Genomic DNA, 16826 nt, shown 5'->3' with positions numbered 1-16826 from the left:
GGTGTGCCCAATTGCTGGCCTGCCACCCTACCTTATTCGTCCATGAGCGTCGCTGTTGTAAGGGGAAAATGGGTTTTCAATAATTTTCAATAAAAAAGATGCACTTGAGAATTAAATTCAACCATATCATTTTCATAATTGATTTAATGTTTGTCTCCAATGTAAAAAGTCTACAAGTCACTAAACTTCCATAATCTGCCCAAAAATATGCAGTAAACTTCCAGATTCTGCCCGTAAAAATGCCGTAAACTTCCAGATTCTGCTCAAAAAGATGCAGTAAACCACCAGAATCTGCAAAGAAATGTAGTAAATTTCCAGAATCTGCCCAAAAATATGCAGTAAACTTCCAGATTCTGCTCAAAAAGATGCAGTAAACCACCAGAATCTGCAAAGAAATGCAGTAAACTTCCAGAATCTGCCCAAAAGGATGCAGTAAACTTCCAGAATTTGCCCAAAAAGATGCAATAAACGTCCACAAACTGCCCAAAAAGATGCAGTAAACTTCCAGAATCTGCCCAAAAAGATGCAGTAAACTTCCATAATCTGCCCAAAAAATGCAGTAAACTTCCGGAATCTGCCCAAAAAGATGCAGTAAACTTCCAGAATCTACCCAAAAAGATGCAGTAAAATTTCAGACTCTTCCCAAAAATATGCAGTACACTTCCAGAATCTGCTCAAAAAGATGCAGTAAACTTCCAGAATCTGCCCAAAAAGATGCAGTCAACTTCTAGAATCTGCCAAAAAAAAGATTCTGTAAACTTCCAGAATCTGCTCAAAAAGAGGCAGTAAATCACCAGAATCTGCAAATAAATGTAGTAAGCTTCCAAAATTTGCCAAAAAGGATTAAGTAAACTTCCAGAATCTGCCCCAAAAGATGCCATAAACTTCCAGAATCTGCTCAAAAAGATGCAGTAAACCACCAGAATCTGCCCAAAAAGATGCCGTAAACTTCCAGAATCTGCCCAAACAGATGCAGTGAACCTCAAGAATCTGCCCAAAAAGATGCAGTAAACTTTCAGAATCTGCCCAAAAAGATGCAGTAAACTTCCAGATTTTCCCAAAAGGATGCAGTAAACCACCAGAATCGGCAAATAAATACAGTAAACTTCCAGAATCTGCCTAAACAGATGCAGTAAACTTTCAGAATCTGCCCAAAAAGATGCAGTAAACCACCAGAATCTGCCCAAAAAGATGCCAAAAACTTCCAGAATCTGCCCAAAAGGATGGAGTAAACCACCATAATCTGCAAATAAATGCAGTGAACTTCCATAACCTGCCCAAACAGATGCAGTAACCTTTCAGAATCTTCCCAAAAAGATGCAGTAAACTTCCAGAATCTGCTCAAAAAGATGACATAAACTTCCAGAATCTGCCCAAAAAGATGCTGTAAACTTCCAGAATCTGCTCAAAAGATGCAGTAAACATCCACAATTCTGCAAAGAAATGTAGTAAACTTCCAGAATTTGCCCAAAAGGATGAAGTAAACTTCCAGAATCTGCCCAAAAGGATGCCATAAACTTCCAGAATCTGCTCAAAAAGATGCAGTAAACCACCAGAATCTGCAAAGAAATGCAGTAAACTTCCAGCATCTGCCCAAACAGATGCAGTGAACTTCCAGAATCTGCACTAAAAGATGCAGTAAACATCCACAATCTGCCCAAAAAGATGCAGTACACCACCAGAATCTGCAAAAAAAATGCAGTAAACTTCCAGAATCTGCCCAAAAATATGCAGTAAACTTCCAGAATCTGCCCAAAATGATGCAGTAAACCACCATAATCTGCTTAAAAAGATGCAGTAAACTTCCAGAATCTGCTCAAAAAGATGCAGTACACTTCCAGAATCCGCTCAAAAAGATGCAGTGAACATCCAAATTGTGATCAAAAAGATGCAGTACATTTCCAGAATATGCCCAAAAAGATGCAGTAAACTTCCAGAATCTGCTCAAAAAAGATGCAGCAAACCTCCAGAATATGCCCAAAAAGATGCAGTAAACTTCCAGAATATGCCCAAAACAATGCAGTAAACTTCCAGAATCTGTCCCAAAAGACGCAGCAAACTTCCAGAATCTGCCAAAAAAGATGCAGTAAACCTCCAGAAACTGCCCAAAAAGATGCAGTAAACTTCCAGAATCTGCCCAAAAAGATGCAGTAAACTTCCAGAATCTTCTGCTCAAAAAGATGCAGCAAACATTCAAAATCTGATCAAAAAGATGTAGTAAACTTCCAGAATCTGCCCAAAAAGATGCAGTAAACCTCCAGAATCTGCCCAAAAAGATGCAGTAAACGTCCAGAATCTGCCCAAAAAGATGCAGTAAACTTCCAGAATCTGTCCCAAAAGATGCAGTAAACTTCCAGAATATGCTCAAAAAGATGCAATAAACTTCCAGAATCTGCCCAAAAAGATGCAGTAAACTTCCAGAATCTGCCGAAAAAGATGCAGTAAACCTCCAGAATCTGCTCAAAAAGATGCAGTAAACATCCACAATTCTGCAAAGAAATGTAGTAAACTTCCAGAATTTGCCCAAAAGGATGAAGTAAACTTCCAGAATCTGCCCAAAAAGATGCCATAAACTTCCAGAATCTGCTCAAAAAGATGCAGTAAACCACCAGAATCTGCAAAAAAAATGCAGTAAACTTCCAGAATCTGCCCAAAAATATGCAGTAAACTTCCAGAATCTGCCCAAAATGATGCAGTAAACCACCATAATCTGCTTAAAAAGATGCAGTAAACTTCCAGAATCTGCTCAAAAAGATGCAGTACACTTCCAGAATCCACTCAAAAAGATGCAGTGAACATCCAAAATGTGATCAAAAAGATGCAGTACACTTCCAGAATATGCCCAAAAAGATGCAGTAAACTTCCAGAATCTGCTCAAAAAAGATGCAGCAAACCTCCAGAATATGCCCAAAAATATGCAGTAAACTTCCAGAATATGCCCAAAAGATGCAGTAAACTTCCTGAATCTGCCCAAAAAGATGCAGTGAACCTCCAGAATCTGCCCAAAAATATGCAGTAAACTTCCAGAATCTGCCCAAAAAGATGAAGTAAACCTCCAGAATCTGCCCAAAAAGATGCAGTAAACCTCCAGAATCTGCCCAAAAAGATGCAGTAAACCTCCAGAATCTGCCCAAAAAGATGCATTAAACTTCCAGAATCTGCCCAAAAAGATGCAGTAAACTTCCAGAATCTGTCCCAAAAGACGCAGTAAACTTCCAGAATCTGCCCAAAAAGATGCAGTAAACCTCTGGAATCTGCCAAAAAAGATGCAGTCAACTTTCAGAATCTGCCCAATGACATGGAGAGGTCAAGTTAAGGGAGAAATGGTAAAAAAAAAAACAGTGGAGACTATATAGGAAGAGCCCTGTCCAGAAAAACATAGTTACATCATGAAATAGAATGCATAGAAATGGGAAAACTGCAGAAAATGAATGGAGGTCACACCACACCCAAAGCTGAGTGGTTGGTTTTATAGAGCTCATAATGCCCTACATTGTTTGAGGAAATGCCTGTGGCAATGCCCTCATAGAAGAGCGTTTTACCTACACAATGAAGTTAATTAGGTGTGAATCATAGTATAGAATAAACCTCCATCAACATCCCCACAAGCCAGCTCAAGCATGAGTAATGAAACACTAAAATAATGGTGGTTGGTACTGAAGGCCAAGTCACAGAAAAAGCAATATGGAGAGCAAGCAAGACATGGTAATAAAACTTCCAAAGCATGCAATGATATATTAACAATTGCCGAGCCACAGTAGAACTCTCACTCTCATACATGATGACAATTCTCAGCTGTGAATGGCAAAAAAGATTGGCAAAGTGGTTGAGAAAGGCAAGTTTAGCTTCCACTGCCATCTTGGAATAATTAAATGTTCATGTGAGCGTATTTGTGGGATAAACCCATCGATATGGTGCACCAATAGTTGTAATATTCCTTGTATTAAATATTGTACACCGCTCCTTTCCTATTCCACCTCCAGGCGCTGCATGACGTCACCGTCGGGCACCAAAGGGGCCCTGACGATGACGCCCGCTGAAAGCGAGTTCTCAGTTTTCACTCTGTTTGTTTGCTTTCTTTCTTGTTTGTTTGTTTGTTTGTCTGGACAATATCTCAGCCGTCGTTCGAGCTAGGAAGCTGAAATTTGGGCACAATAGTGAGCACAGGCTTTGGCAAAAATAGTATATTTTTTATTTTTTGATAAATCAATTAATTGAGTAATTATTTCATTATTATGGATTAATTAAGTACTTATTTATTTTCTTTCTCATCTTGGCAATATCCCAGGCACCTTTTGAGTTAGGAAGCTGATATTTTGGCATAACAATGGCCAAGTGATTTGGCTGTAAATGGTATTTTTGATTTAGTGATTAATCAATTAATCGATTAATTATTTATTGATTAATCGATCAATCAACTATATCATTTTTAAAAATAAATTAACTATTTAATTAATTTTCAAAAAGTTACAGCTTCAGATGAAACACAGGTGATTTAGGTATGCTATTTGTCACTTGATTAAGAAATTAATTATTTTATGATTATTATTTATATATTTTAATTACGCAATTAATCAATCAATTATTGCACACCTCTCCCTCCCAATACCGTCTCTATGTGCTGCACGCCGGAGGATATGTTATTTCTTTATTTGGCATGGGGACTGTGTACTTTGAATGTATCTGCACTTGTTTCTATTCTCATTTGTGAAGGTGATTCAAAAGTTTAAAGTTAAATGTTTGTTAACAGCTGTGGATTTAGGAAACATATTCTCTCAAAACATGGAACGAATTTTTTTTTTGTATACAAGAGCGAGGCTCATGTAAGAGCTAACATTAATCACACAAAAAATAAACGGACACACAAAACATACAATATAGGGAGCGGGAGACAAGATGGGGAGGGAGAGAGGGAAGCACACAAGTACAACAGTAGAGAACAGGACATCGGGAGATCTGTGGGTGGGAGAGGGCTTGGGGAGAAAAGGCATGGGAAGGGAGGGAGGGGGTGGGAGAGGTATACAACACATGGACACTGCTAGGACTTCCAGGAAAAAAGTTGGTATTTCAAAAAAGTGGATCAGGGGTGTATTAAAGAGGGTAGAAATGATCAAGGTTTTGTATGGGGGTGAGCAGCTGATTTAAAAACCTGGAGGAAGGAGTGGGATTGAAGAGAGTGAGGGAGTTTGCTCCAGAGGCGGGAGTAAAGAGGAATGTGCGACCTGCAGGAATATTTGGGGGACAGAGTACAGATAGAGATGGGGGAGCTAGGCCAGATAGGAGTCGGTAGAAGACAGAAAGACCACCTACCTGCCTGTGGTGAGTGAGTGAAAGGCCATCACAATCAGCTTCATCGCAGGAGATTCCAATGATTCTGAAAGCTTTGGTTTCAACAGCGTGAAGGTGTGAGGTGTGAGGTAGGAGGTGTGAGGTAGGAGCACCAGCCCAGAGGAGAGAGCAGTATTCCATTGAGCTGTGGATGAAAGCCTTGTATGTGGTGAGGAGCTCAGGTGTGCCAAGGAAGGACTTCGCACGACGGAGGATGCCCAGTCGGTGACTGGCTTTGGAGGCCAGATTGGAAATGTGGTTTTACCAGGAAAGATCATGGCAGATAGTGAGACCCAAAAGCTTGAGTGACAGAACTTATTGGAGAGGATTATTCAGAAATTAGATGGGAGGGTTGTCCAGTTGGTCTTTTCGGAGAGATGTAGTAAGAGTGTGAGATTTGTCAGGATTGAAAGATATGTTCCACTTGTTTGACCAGTCTGTGGTTTTGTCCAGGTCTGCAAAGAGTGACGAGGCTGCAGACTGCCGATCTGAGGGATGAGGAATGGTGTGGCAGAGAGTGGAGACATCAGCAAAGAGATAGAGAGGATTTTCCAGAGAGTCGGAGAGATCATTGATGAAGAAAAGAAAAAGCACAGGGCCCAGAACACTGCCTTGGAGAACTCCAGCCTGAACAGGAAGGGGAGATGAGAGAAATCCATGCAGGGCCACACGTTGAATACGACCAGAGAGGAAGTCTGCAAGCCATTCGTGGAGATTTCCATGGATACCATAGGAGGAGAGTTTGGTGAGCAGAGCGGGGTACCAAACAGTATCAAAGGCACGTGATGTGTCAAGGGAGACAGCTCTGATTTCCTGTTTGGCATTGAGGACCTCCATCTATTGTTGAGACAGCAGATGCAGCATGTCCAGAGTAGAGTGACCTGGTCTGAAACCAAATTGATGATCAGAGATCAAGCCATTGGAGAATAGGAAGGATTTGATATCCGAAACAATGATGGATTCCATTACTTTGCTGATAATTGGGAGCAGGCTGATTGGTCTGTCGTTGCAAGGATCTGTTTTTGCACATTTTTGGGGTAAAACGGTAATTTTGGCTGATTTCCAAACTGATGGCAGATGATCTTGAGCAAAAGAGAGGGTGAAGGGAATAGAGAGAGGGTGTGAAAGCGGGGCACGGCAGTATCTTGGTGGGCTGACTGGTGGGCTGATGCCGTCTGGTCCAGTTGCAGAATCAGAGTTGAGGTTTGACAGAAACTTCCCCACCTTGTCAGGAGAGAATGACACAGTCCAGGAGCAGCTGGGTACGACTGGGTACAGTGGGTACAGAGAGAGATGGGTTTGTGACACAAGATTTTGAGGAAAACACAGAGTTGAGGCATTCGGCTTTGTCACGTGTGGTGTCAACTGTGTAGCAATTTGGGGTAAGGGAGGGGATGGAGGGGGAACAAACACCAGAAACAGATTTGACCAGATGCCACCAGGATATTGGAGGAGGGAGACAGGTTTGAGAGTTCATTCTTGAGTGTGGAGAGATCGTGCTTCTTGGCTCTCCTGTGGGTAGACACATACTTGTTCCGAGCTTGGTGGAAGAAACTGAGATTGCCTTCAGTTGGATTTGCCTTCCAAGAGGCAAAGGCAAGTTGTTTCATGGCAACTGCCTCACCACAAGATTCAGTGTACCATGGACGGGAGGAAGGGTATGACAACTGAAGACGAGATGGGATAAATCTGTGCATGAGAGAGAGCAGTTTGCTTTGGAAGAATTCCCAGGAAGAATTGATGTCAGAGGCAGTAGAGATGGGAAACCAGTCCAGATGATTGATGGCTGCTTGCAGCCCGTGCCAGTAGGCCTGAGTGAAATGCCAGACTCGTCGGTGCTGAGGAGGCTCTCTGAGAATGGCAAAGTGATATCCACTTAAACAAGCACATGATCAGAAGAACTGATTGGAGCAGAAGAAGAGCAGCAGACTTTTGCAGGGATGTTTGTCATAACCAAGTCTGGAAGAGAAGATACTCCATTGACTGAGATCCGGGTCGGGAAATTGACAGATTGTGTCAGTCCCAATGAGTCGCAGAAGTCCTTTGCTGAGATGCCATGGCTGGTGAGAGAGATACCCACACCCAGCCGGCTGGCATGATGACAGTTGAAGTCACCACATATGAGGAAGAGAGAGTTGGGATGAGCAGATAGAAGTTGGTCCATGTTGTCAGACAGCGAAATGTAAATGGAGTCATCACTGTTTGGAAGACGGTACAAAACACATATGAACAAAAGGTGGGAGCGGAGAGGAAGCCGTAGCCAGAGGTACACCTGGGGGTGGGGTGGAGAGAGGGCAGTGCAAGGAGAGTGAGGAAGAGAGTTTTTGATAAAGATAGCCACCCCACCACCAGGACGAGGCTCAGGTCTATCATACCGGAGGAGGGAGTAACCAGGAAGAGATATTAAGGAATCAGAGACATCTTGAAGGAGGAAAGTTTCTGTTAAGCAGATCAAGTCTGGATTGTCAGAAGCAACCTGTATGGAGAGATCAGTCAGGTTTGAGCGACGGTCCCAGATGTTTGAGGTCCATACTGTTAAGGAAGAGGGGAAGCATTGGGTGCAGGACAGGGGAGTGGTAGGGTAAGATGAAGGGTGAGAGGGGGAGGTAGGGAGAGCTGTGTGTGTGTCAGAGATTGCAGAAGAGTTGGGAGAAAGGGAAGGATGAGGAGGACAAAAGGTTTGATGGTGATGGGATGAGGCACAGTGAGGGGTTGTTTGAGGGGCAGAGCGAATTAGAAGGTTGGAGGAGGTGGAGGTGTTAGATAGAAGGGAGACGAAGTGGCGAGGAGGCAGCTTTGAGGAGAGGGGGCAGGGGGGAGAATTGGAGAAAGATGGTAGGTGGGATATTTGAAGGGGAGGGGTTGGGGGGAGTTTTGAAGGGGAGGGGTGAGGGGAAGTTTTGAAGGGGAGCCGGAGGGGGGAGACTTTAAGGGGAGGGGCAAGGGGGGAGATTTGGAGCGATGGGGTGGGTTTATTGTGATTACCCCTACAAATTGGGTTTATTGTGATTTTCAAGTCAGAGATCCGTTTAAAAACGATAGAGGAGGGGTGGAATGAAGGTGAGTTTAGAGAATGTAGAAAGGAAGGTCTGTAAGAGATTGAATTTTTCTTTTGAAGTGGAATGATTTGAAGAGGAAATTGAAAAAAGCCTTTTAAATAGGAAGAAAAACAGTGTGTTGTAATAAACCACTGAATAAAACATGGCAGGGGAAAGTTTAAACATATTTAAATAATATTTAAACAAAACTGTGAAAAACAATCTGGGAAAAGTCCCTTAGAGAGGATGTGGATTTGAGAAAGATGGAGAAAAGGTTGAATGAGTATGGTGGAAACTCGACTTGGAAAGGCTGGAGAGGTGGAAGAAAAAGGAGATAAAGGGGGCGGGGCACAAGGCGAGACAAGGGGGCGAGAGAACAAGCACGTGTCCGCGACGAGAGAAATAAATAATAAAGTATTTTTTAAAATTTTTTTGTATTTAAAACGTTAGACAAAGGGTAATGAGAGCAATTATCCACTGAATGCCTGCTGTTTGTAAATGCCTCCAACTGCAACAATGTTCATGACAACGAAGAAATTTGCTGAGTTTATGAGTAAAGAGTAGAGGGTTCCCAAAAGTCGTTTCAGGCCTGCAGCACTTTCATAACAAGTCATGCAGATGCAGTACAAGTAATAACAAAAAGTTTATTGTATCCGGATCCGGATGTTCACCAAAATCTAATCGATTCGGCCTTGTCACACACCCAACCTCTCCACCACACTTCCTCCAAATCCGTCCATAAGTTTTTGAGATATCCTGCTGTATATTGCTTTTTGCCCTATCTCTTCACGGTGAAGAATCACTTAAAATTTTGTTGTATCTGGTAAAAAAACAAATCATGTCATTATAAAAGGCCTTTGTCCATGGTCTTTATTTTTTATTTTATTTTTTTGTATACAAGATCGAGGCTCGTGTAAGAGCTAAAACTAAAACGATTTACTTTTAACGATGTGTATGTATGTATGTATGTATGTATGTATGTATGTATGTATGTGTATATATATAAATATATATATACAGACTTGGCATTTAATATGGAATATATTTTTTGTGGGGGTGAACTTACTTTTCAAGATGTCTTCGAACCAAAACTTCATTGGAATTATGTTGAAATTATTCTAGATTTTGTTAATGTGACCTTTAAAAGAAACAAAAACCACATTTGACATTTCGAAACAAATAAATTGATCTTTGAAAGTGATGTAAACTGATATCGAACTCAATTCATGGACAGTGCTGTGTTAAACTTCTGTACGTTTTCCAGAAGTATCTCTTTATTTTGCACACTAGCCCAAATTTTTTTATAACAAAAACAAAAGTTAAATTACGACTGGGATTACGGACAGTAAAATTACAGTTCAGTACTTCGTGTAACCCCCACGAGCATTCAGGAGAGCACGTACATGTTGAGGCATGCTGTTCACGAGATTTGCCAAGGTTTGGACAGGAATCGCTTGCCATGCAGTGACAATATCCTGCTGCAATTCACGCACAGAGGTCGGCTGCTGGTCCAAGTGGTCGATTTGACGCGTTAATTCTGCCCACAAGTTCTCTATCGGATTCATATCCGGGGACATGGCAGGCCACTCCATATACTCTACACCACGGTCAGCAAGAAAGTGTTGGATCATGCGAGCACGATGAGGCCGTGCATTGTCATCTTGGAAGACAAAGTTTCCTCGAAAGGCTGCACGAGCAAATGGAAGCAATGTCTCTTCCAGAATTGCCCTGTGCTTGAACTGGTTCAGGTTTCCATTCAGAACAACCAGGTCAGTTTTGCCCCCTGCATGAAAAGCAGCCCAAACGGTCACCCCACCACCTCCAGCTTGGACTCTTGGCACTATACAATCTTTGTTGTAGGCTTCATGCACTTGTCTGCACACTCGGACGCGACCATCTTGACGATAGACCAGAAATCTAGACTCGTCACTGAAGATCATGTGATTCCAGTGTCCTGGCTGCCATTGACGGTGCTCTCTGACCCACTGCAATCGGCGCTGGCGGTGTTGTCTGGTCAGGCGTGGCTTTCTCAGGGGACGCCTGGCACTATAGCCTGCTTGAACCAGTCGTTGGGTGACGAGCCTTCTGGATACAGGCACATTTGTCAGTTGCTGCCACTCAGCCCTAAGCCGATTAGCTGACTTGGTACGGCCATTGCGGACTAACCGGTGCATCTGGTGATCATCCCTCCTTGTGGTTCTGCGGGGACGTCCTGGCCTCGGTATTGGAGTAGGGACACCCCTCTGAGCATTTAGTTTCAGGATCTTTGACACCTGACCTTGAGTGATGCCATACTGCCGAGCAATAGCACACTGTTTCATGCCGTAATTTCGTAAAGCCACCACTCCATGACAAACAGCATTGTCGAGTTGACGGACCATCTCCAGAGGAAGCGGCAATAACTTTTGGAGACGTGCAGCAGTTGTTTTCCACTAATACAGAACGCAACAACGCTTGTATACCTGACTGTGAAGCCAATCATCAAATGCACCTGTCCATACATTTTGCCACGCCACCTGTGATATAATCCTGTTGTTGACTTCTTGCTGCGACAGACAATCAGTGACATGGTTCTTTTAACAAATAAATCACCAAAGTGTAAAATAAACTCACTAGATTGATATACTGAGTTAAGAAAGTAAACCCAAGTCAAGAAAAAAAAAAAATTCCATATTAAATGCCAAGTCTGTATATATATATGCATCGGGGAGATACAGTAATTGGTTTCGGGTCGTTTATCGTCACATTTCTTTTCTGTACATCTTATGGGATTCTGAGATGGGCAGGCGACTCTGACGGGTTGGGAGGGGGTTTGAAGGCTTGGAGTAGAGAGAGAAATGACGCCTTAGGGTTGGGAGGGGATGTGAGGACTTAGGGTTTCCGGGGAGGAGGGGATTGGAAAATTGAGGATTTGAAGTCATATTTTACACAGGCAAAAGTACCGGCAATACTTGGTCCCTCCTCCCACCTTGGGACTCTCAACCCCTCCTCATCCCCTCCGTTTTCCTACTCCTTTTATTGCCTCTTCCCATCCAACCCACGCCTCCTCCCACCCCATCTACACTCCCTTCTGACTTCCACACAACTCTTTACCAACCTCCTCCCTCCAGACACCCAATTCTCCCAACGCTTTCCGTCCATCCACCCACACAAGCCATTACGTGTGGAATTTCCACGGCTCCCTGCTAATGTAATATTGTACGGATAAATATTGTACGTGGATAATATTCCACGGATAAATGGTTCAGACCTATGTGAGATACACTGTATCAAACCATTATTTTTCAGTGGAAAGACGTGAAAATTGTATAAAAGTAATAATTAATAATTCCCAAAGGGGGACTCCACAAGGAATGTATAGGGAATCGTGTTATAACATTCCTGAAGGTGGACATGCCTGGAATCATAAAACACGATTCGTATGTGACTGTTAGGAGTCATCTATTTATTACATGTGTGGATGGGAGGGGGCTTGGACCAGTGCACGCAGTGTGTGCACTGGGAGGAGAGTGAGGGTGGCATGGGGGGACGGTTTGGGGTGCGTAGCCAAAATTCTCCCATACTTGTATACCAAATGCACAGATAGGCACTTATCACATCATTGAAGATGGAATCAGGAGAGGAATGCTTTGAGGCCGAGGGTATTTGTAGGGTGAGGGGTTTGGGGAAGATAGGGATAAAAGGGAGGGCAGGGAATGTCTGGGACATAGCTTGGAGCAAGAGAAGATATTTTTATTTTAGTCTGGCGCTTTAAGTACATAATCTGAAGATGGAGCCATCGGAAGATGTCACACCACAAATGGAAACAAAACCTCTTGTTTAAGGAAAATAACAGTGTACATCAGCCTGACCTCTTTAGACTCAAAATCCCAGGAGTGACGGGTCATACCTACCCAGAGCACTTTCACATCCTTCATCAACATAAGCAAACTTAAACGGAGAGGACAATCACATAAATAAATGTCCTATCCAAGTGCCACACCAAATGAAAAAGCAATTTAAGTAAATGTGAATTCATACGAGCTATGCTGGAACATCATGGTCGATCATATGCATGCCTTATTAAGAGTTAGTCTTGCCAATAATGAAAACAATGTACAAATCTACCTTTAGTTATTTGTCTTGCACTATCTCCTCTTTCTTTACGTACATGTCTATACACTGCTAGAAAAAAATTCTACATATATATATATATACATACATATATATATATATATATATATATATATATATATATATATATATATATCTGTGCAGTGTCTGTGTTGTCCTGTGTTGTTTTGCCTTGTCTAGTCACTGAACTACTCCCTCAAACTTTTGTGAAATCGTACCAAACTTCTGGTATGCACCTATCTCTCCCGTGGGTATGTTCTAAGGGCATTTCCTTTTCAAAAATGTTCCAATTTCTTTTCTTTTTTTTGAAATTATTTTTGAAAAATTTTTTTTTTTCAACTTAAGTCTTCAACTTCAATTGTTTATAAAATGTAATATCACGCATATTACAAATACATTTGTGCAAAATAATTGTTTGAATTATGATTGGTGTAAACCATGACAAAACAGCAACTCAGGTACAGTCATCTATCTACGTATATATCTACATATCTGGGAAGTGTCTGTGTTGTCATTTAACTAATCCCTGAAACTTTTGTTTCCGTGGTTGTGAAGTGTTTTTAATAACGTGGTGGTGGTTTTGAATCACGTCGTGGTGAGATATTTTGAATTATGTGGTGGTGAGGTGTTTTGAATGATGTGGTGGTGAGGTGTTTTTAAATCACGTGGTGGTGAGGTGTTTTTAAATCATGTGGTGGTGAGGTGTTTTGCATTACGTGGTGGTGAGGTGTTTTTAATTATGTGGTGGTGAGGTGTTTTGAAGTACATGGTGGTGAGGTGTTTTGAATTACGTGGTGGTGAGGTGTTTTAAATTACTTTGTGGTGATGTGTTTTAAATTACTTGGTGGTGAGGTGTGTTGAATTACGTGGTGGTGAGGTGTTTTGAATTACATGGTGGTGAGGTGTTTTAACTTACTTGGTGGTGAGGTGTTTTGAATTACGTGGTGGTGAGGTGTTTTGAATTACGTGGTGGTGAGGTGTTTTGAATTATGTGGTCATGAGGTGTTTCAAATTACTTGGTGGTGATGTGTTTTAAATTACTTGGTGGTGCGGTGTTTTTAATTACGTGGTGGTGAGGTGTTTTAAATTACGTGGTGGTGAGGTGTTTTGAATTACGTGGTGGTGAGGTGTTTTGAATTACGTGGTGGTGAGGTGTTTTGAATTACGTGGTGGTGAGGTGTAATCATTCCAAACTTCCAGTCTGCACCAAACCCTCCCGTATGTATGTGCTGAGGGGTTCTTTTTAGAATTTATATATTTTTTTTTCAACCTAAATCTTCAACCTAAATTGCTCATAAAAATGTAATATCACAAACACTACAAATAAATTTGTGCAAAATACTTGTTTGTATTTTGATTGGTGTAAATCATGATAACACAGCAACTCAGGTACAGTCATTATCCTCAGCTAAAACAAGCCCGTTCCTCTGCAACGATGTGTGGTGAGGCGAGCGGGGCGAGCCGAGCCAAGCTAGTATATATATATATAATCAGAAAATCTGAGCATTGCACAAATATGTTGCTAGTTATACGATGTCACATGACCCACTTCAACAATATAAAAACTTGGAAAGTTGTGCATAACAATGTAGAAAAGACGTGATCCAGCACAGGAAAACAAGATTACTGTTTTTATAAAGTTAAGGGGTCCAGACATGGACTGCATCATCCTCATCGAGGCATCGCCTCATCAATGAAACAAAATGGAAGAAATCGAGATGTGAAGAGAAGGAGAAATAATGTTCAGGAGTCATTGGGATTCAGTCCTTTTGAACTTGTGTTTGGACACGCAGTTCGAGGACCATTGAAATTGGTGAAAGAACAGTGGCTACAGGAGGAGTCGCAGTCAACAGTCGTGGAGTATGTGTCAATGGTTAGGCACAGATTGGCAAAGGCTTGTGAAGTTGCGAGAGGAAACTTGAAAGTGACACAGGATAAAATGAAAGTGAGACATGACAAGAAATCTCAGATACGAAATTTCAGTCCTGAGGACCGAGTGTTAGTGTTGCTTCCTGTTCCAGGTCAGCCACTACAGGCTAGATATTTTGGTCCCTATGCAATCGAAAGGAGGGTTAATGAAACAGATTACGTGGTGACAACTCCCGACCAACGGAAAAAAGCAGCAGCTGTGGCATGTCAACTGACTGAAGAAATATTATGAGAGGAAGCCTGTGGAAAAAATGGTTCCTGTCTCACGTGTCGTGCCTGTAGTCGGGGTGCAAGAGAATCCAGAGGTTGAGGCCGGTGTGAAGTTTGATAACATTGATGACCAGGCTTGTCCCAGATTGATGAACACGGAAGTGTTGAGTAATTTAGATGAGAAATTAGGTCATTTGACGAGTGGACAACAGGACATCTATCCAGACAAATTCATGCATTTTTCAAGAAACTGACCGAGGCAGGGTTGACCATCAACTTATCTAAGAGTGAGTTTGTAAAAGCACAGGTGGTGTTCCTAGGCCATGTAGTAGGTCAGGGTCAGGTGCAACCGGTGACAGCCAAGATAGAAGCCATTGATCGCTTCCAAGTTCCAAAAGGGAAGAAGGAGCTTATGAAATTCTTGGGTATGGCTGGTTGGTACCGGCGGTTCTGCAGGAATTTTTCTGATGTGGTAGCCCCTTTAACGAATTTGCTGAGGAAAGAGACCAAGTTTGTTTGGGATGACAAATACCAGGCTGCCTTTGCCCATGTAAAAGTGATATTAATGAGCTCTCCTGTCCTAGCAGCCCCGGATTTTAAAGCAGCTTTCAAGTTGGCCATTTCTGCAAGTGATGTGGGGGCTGGGGCGGTGCTATTACAGGAAGATGGTGATGGTGTGGATCACCCGGTGTGCTACTATTCCAAAACGTTTAACAAACATCAGGCAAATTATGCCACTGTGGAAAAAGAGACCTTTGCTCTCCTGCTAGTGCTTCAGCATTATGAGGTGTATCTGGGAACTACTACTTTCCTATAAAGTCTTCACTGATCACAACCCCTTAACCTTCATTCAAAAAATGAAAAATAAAAATCAGAGGTTGATGAGATGGAGTTTGTCTTTGCAGGAGTTCAACTTGGATATTGAGCATGTAAAGGGCAGGGACAATGTCATTGCCGATGCTTTATCCAGAGTGAACTAACTTTGAAAATTCCTGCAGGTTGTTTGGAAGTTTTGTTGCTTTCTTCTGGGGAATATTAGTTAGTGTTGCTCACATGAGTTGATCAGCCATAGGTTGATTGGTAGTTTTGGGTGTGAGTTTTACTTTTGTTTGTTAAAGAGGGTTTTTGCATGAGAATAAAGTTTTCACTATGTTCAAACTTTCTTTCTTGAGGGTGGGGAGTGTTATGGATTCGTCACTTCCGCCTTTGTGGTTTTCATCCACTGGAAGCATTTTTAGTTTGATATACTATTTTTTTAATTTTTTAAAATACTATTATTGTTATAGTTTGAGTGTGAAATGGAGATAACTGTCTTCAAAGGTAAAAATTAGTGTTTCAAAAGAAAAACGAAATGGATCGGGAGAAACCAGAAGAGAAAGAAGAGGAAGAAGAGGCTGGAGCGGATCACAGGAGATCGGGAAAGAAAGGCCGATCTGCTTCGAGGTGTCGAGCAGACGCGGGTGGACATTGGTCATGAGCGAATATTGGTTTCCCCGGGAAAGGGATTCCTGTGACAGTGTCGTTATTATTGTGGCAGATAAACCTGTGTGACGGGTTTTGATTTTGGTTCCGAAAGTGAATCATTGCTGGAGAGCAGGTACACCTCCATTACGGGCCCGTCCGCCATTTCACCTCGCACCAGCAATTTTACCTTGCACCAGCGATTCGCCTGGTTCTCGTGTGTGTCATGGATTTCGCTTGGGAATTTGCGGTTCTCCGCTTGGGAAATGCTGCTCGTTCATGTCAGCGTCATTGTCTGATGAACCGAAGGTGTGAATTCCCAGTCGCCTTTTTGGTGAACTTTTGCCTGACCAACGTCAGCCCGACACCTCACCAAGCGGCTCTTCGGCAGCGTCGACTGTCGGCCGTCCTGGGTTCAGGTCTCGGTGCGACCTTTTTTCTTGTGATCATCAGAGCATGGATCGACTTTGGCCTGGTGTCGTGACAGTGACTTTGGGGGTGTTACAGTTCGCTCACGTGGAGTACCGTGAGTTATTGAGTAAAGAAACTGGTGGTACCATCATAGGAATTATATGGTGTTTGTTGTGCAATTGAGGTTCTTCTACTTGTGCAAGTTGTTATTATTGGGCGATATTAATACAATACTTGTTTTTTGTAACAATTGATTGGTGTGGTTTCACCATTGGTCATTGGCACACATAATAGCACATCTTTCTGCCATGACTCCTTTCGGGGCTCGGAGGTACA

General features: G+C 42.3%; 1 protein-coding gene across 1 annotated transcript in view; it reads right to left on the bottom strand.

Moving 5' to 3' along the window:
- LOC137435085 (uncharacterized) overlaps nucleotides 1–16826 on the bottom strand; it is a 242270-nt gene that overhangs the window by 178635 nt on the left and 46809 nt on the right. The gene's annotated exons all lie outside the window — the stretch shown is intronic.

This window comes from Myxine glutinosa, chromosome 9, assembly GCF_964187855.1.
Source record: "Myxine glutinosa chromosome 9, kmMyxGlut1.1, whole genome shotgun sequence".
Lineage (NCBI taxonomy): Eukaryota > Metazoa > Chordata > Myxini > Myxiniformes > Myxinidae > Myxine > Myxine glutinosa.
This window is presented reverse-complemented; position numbering and strand designations above follow the sequence as displayed.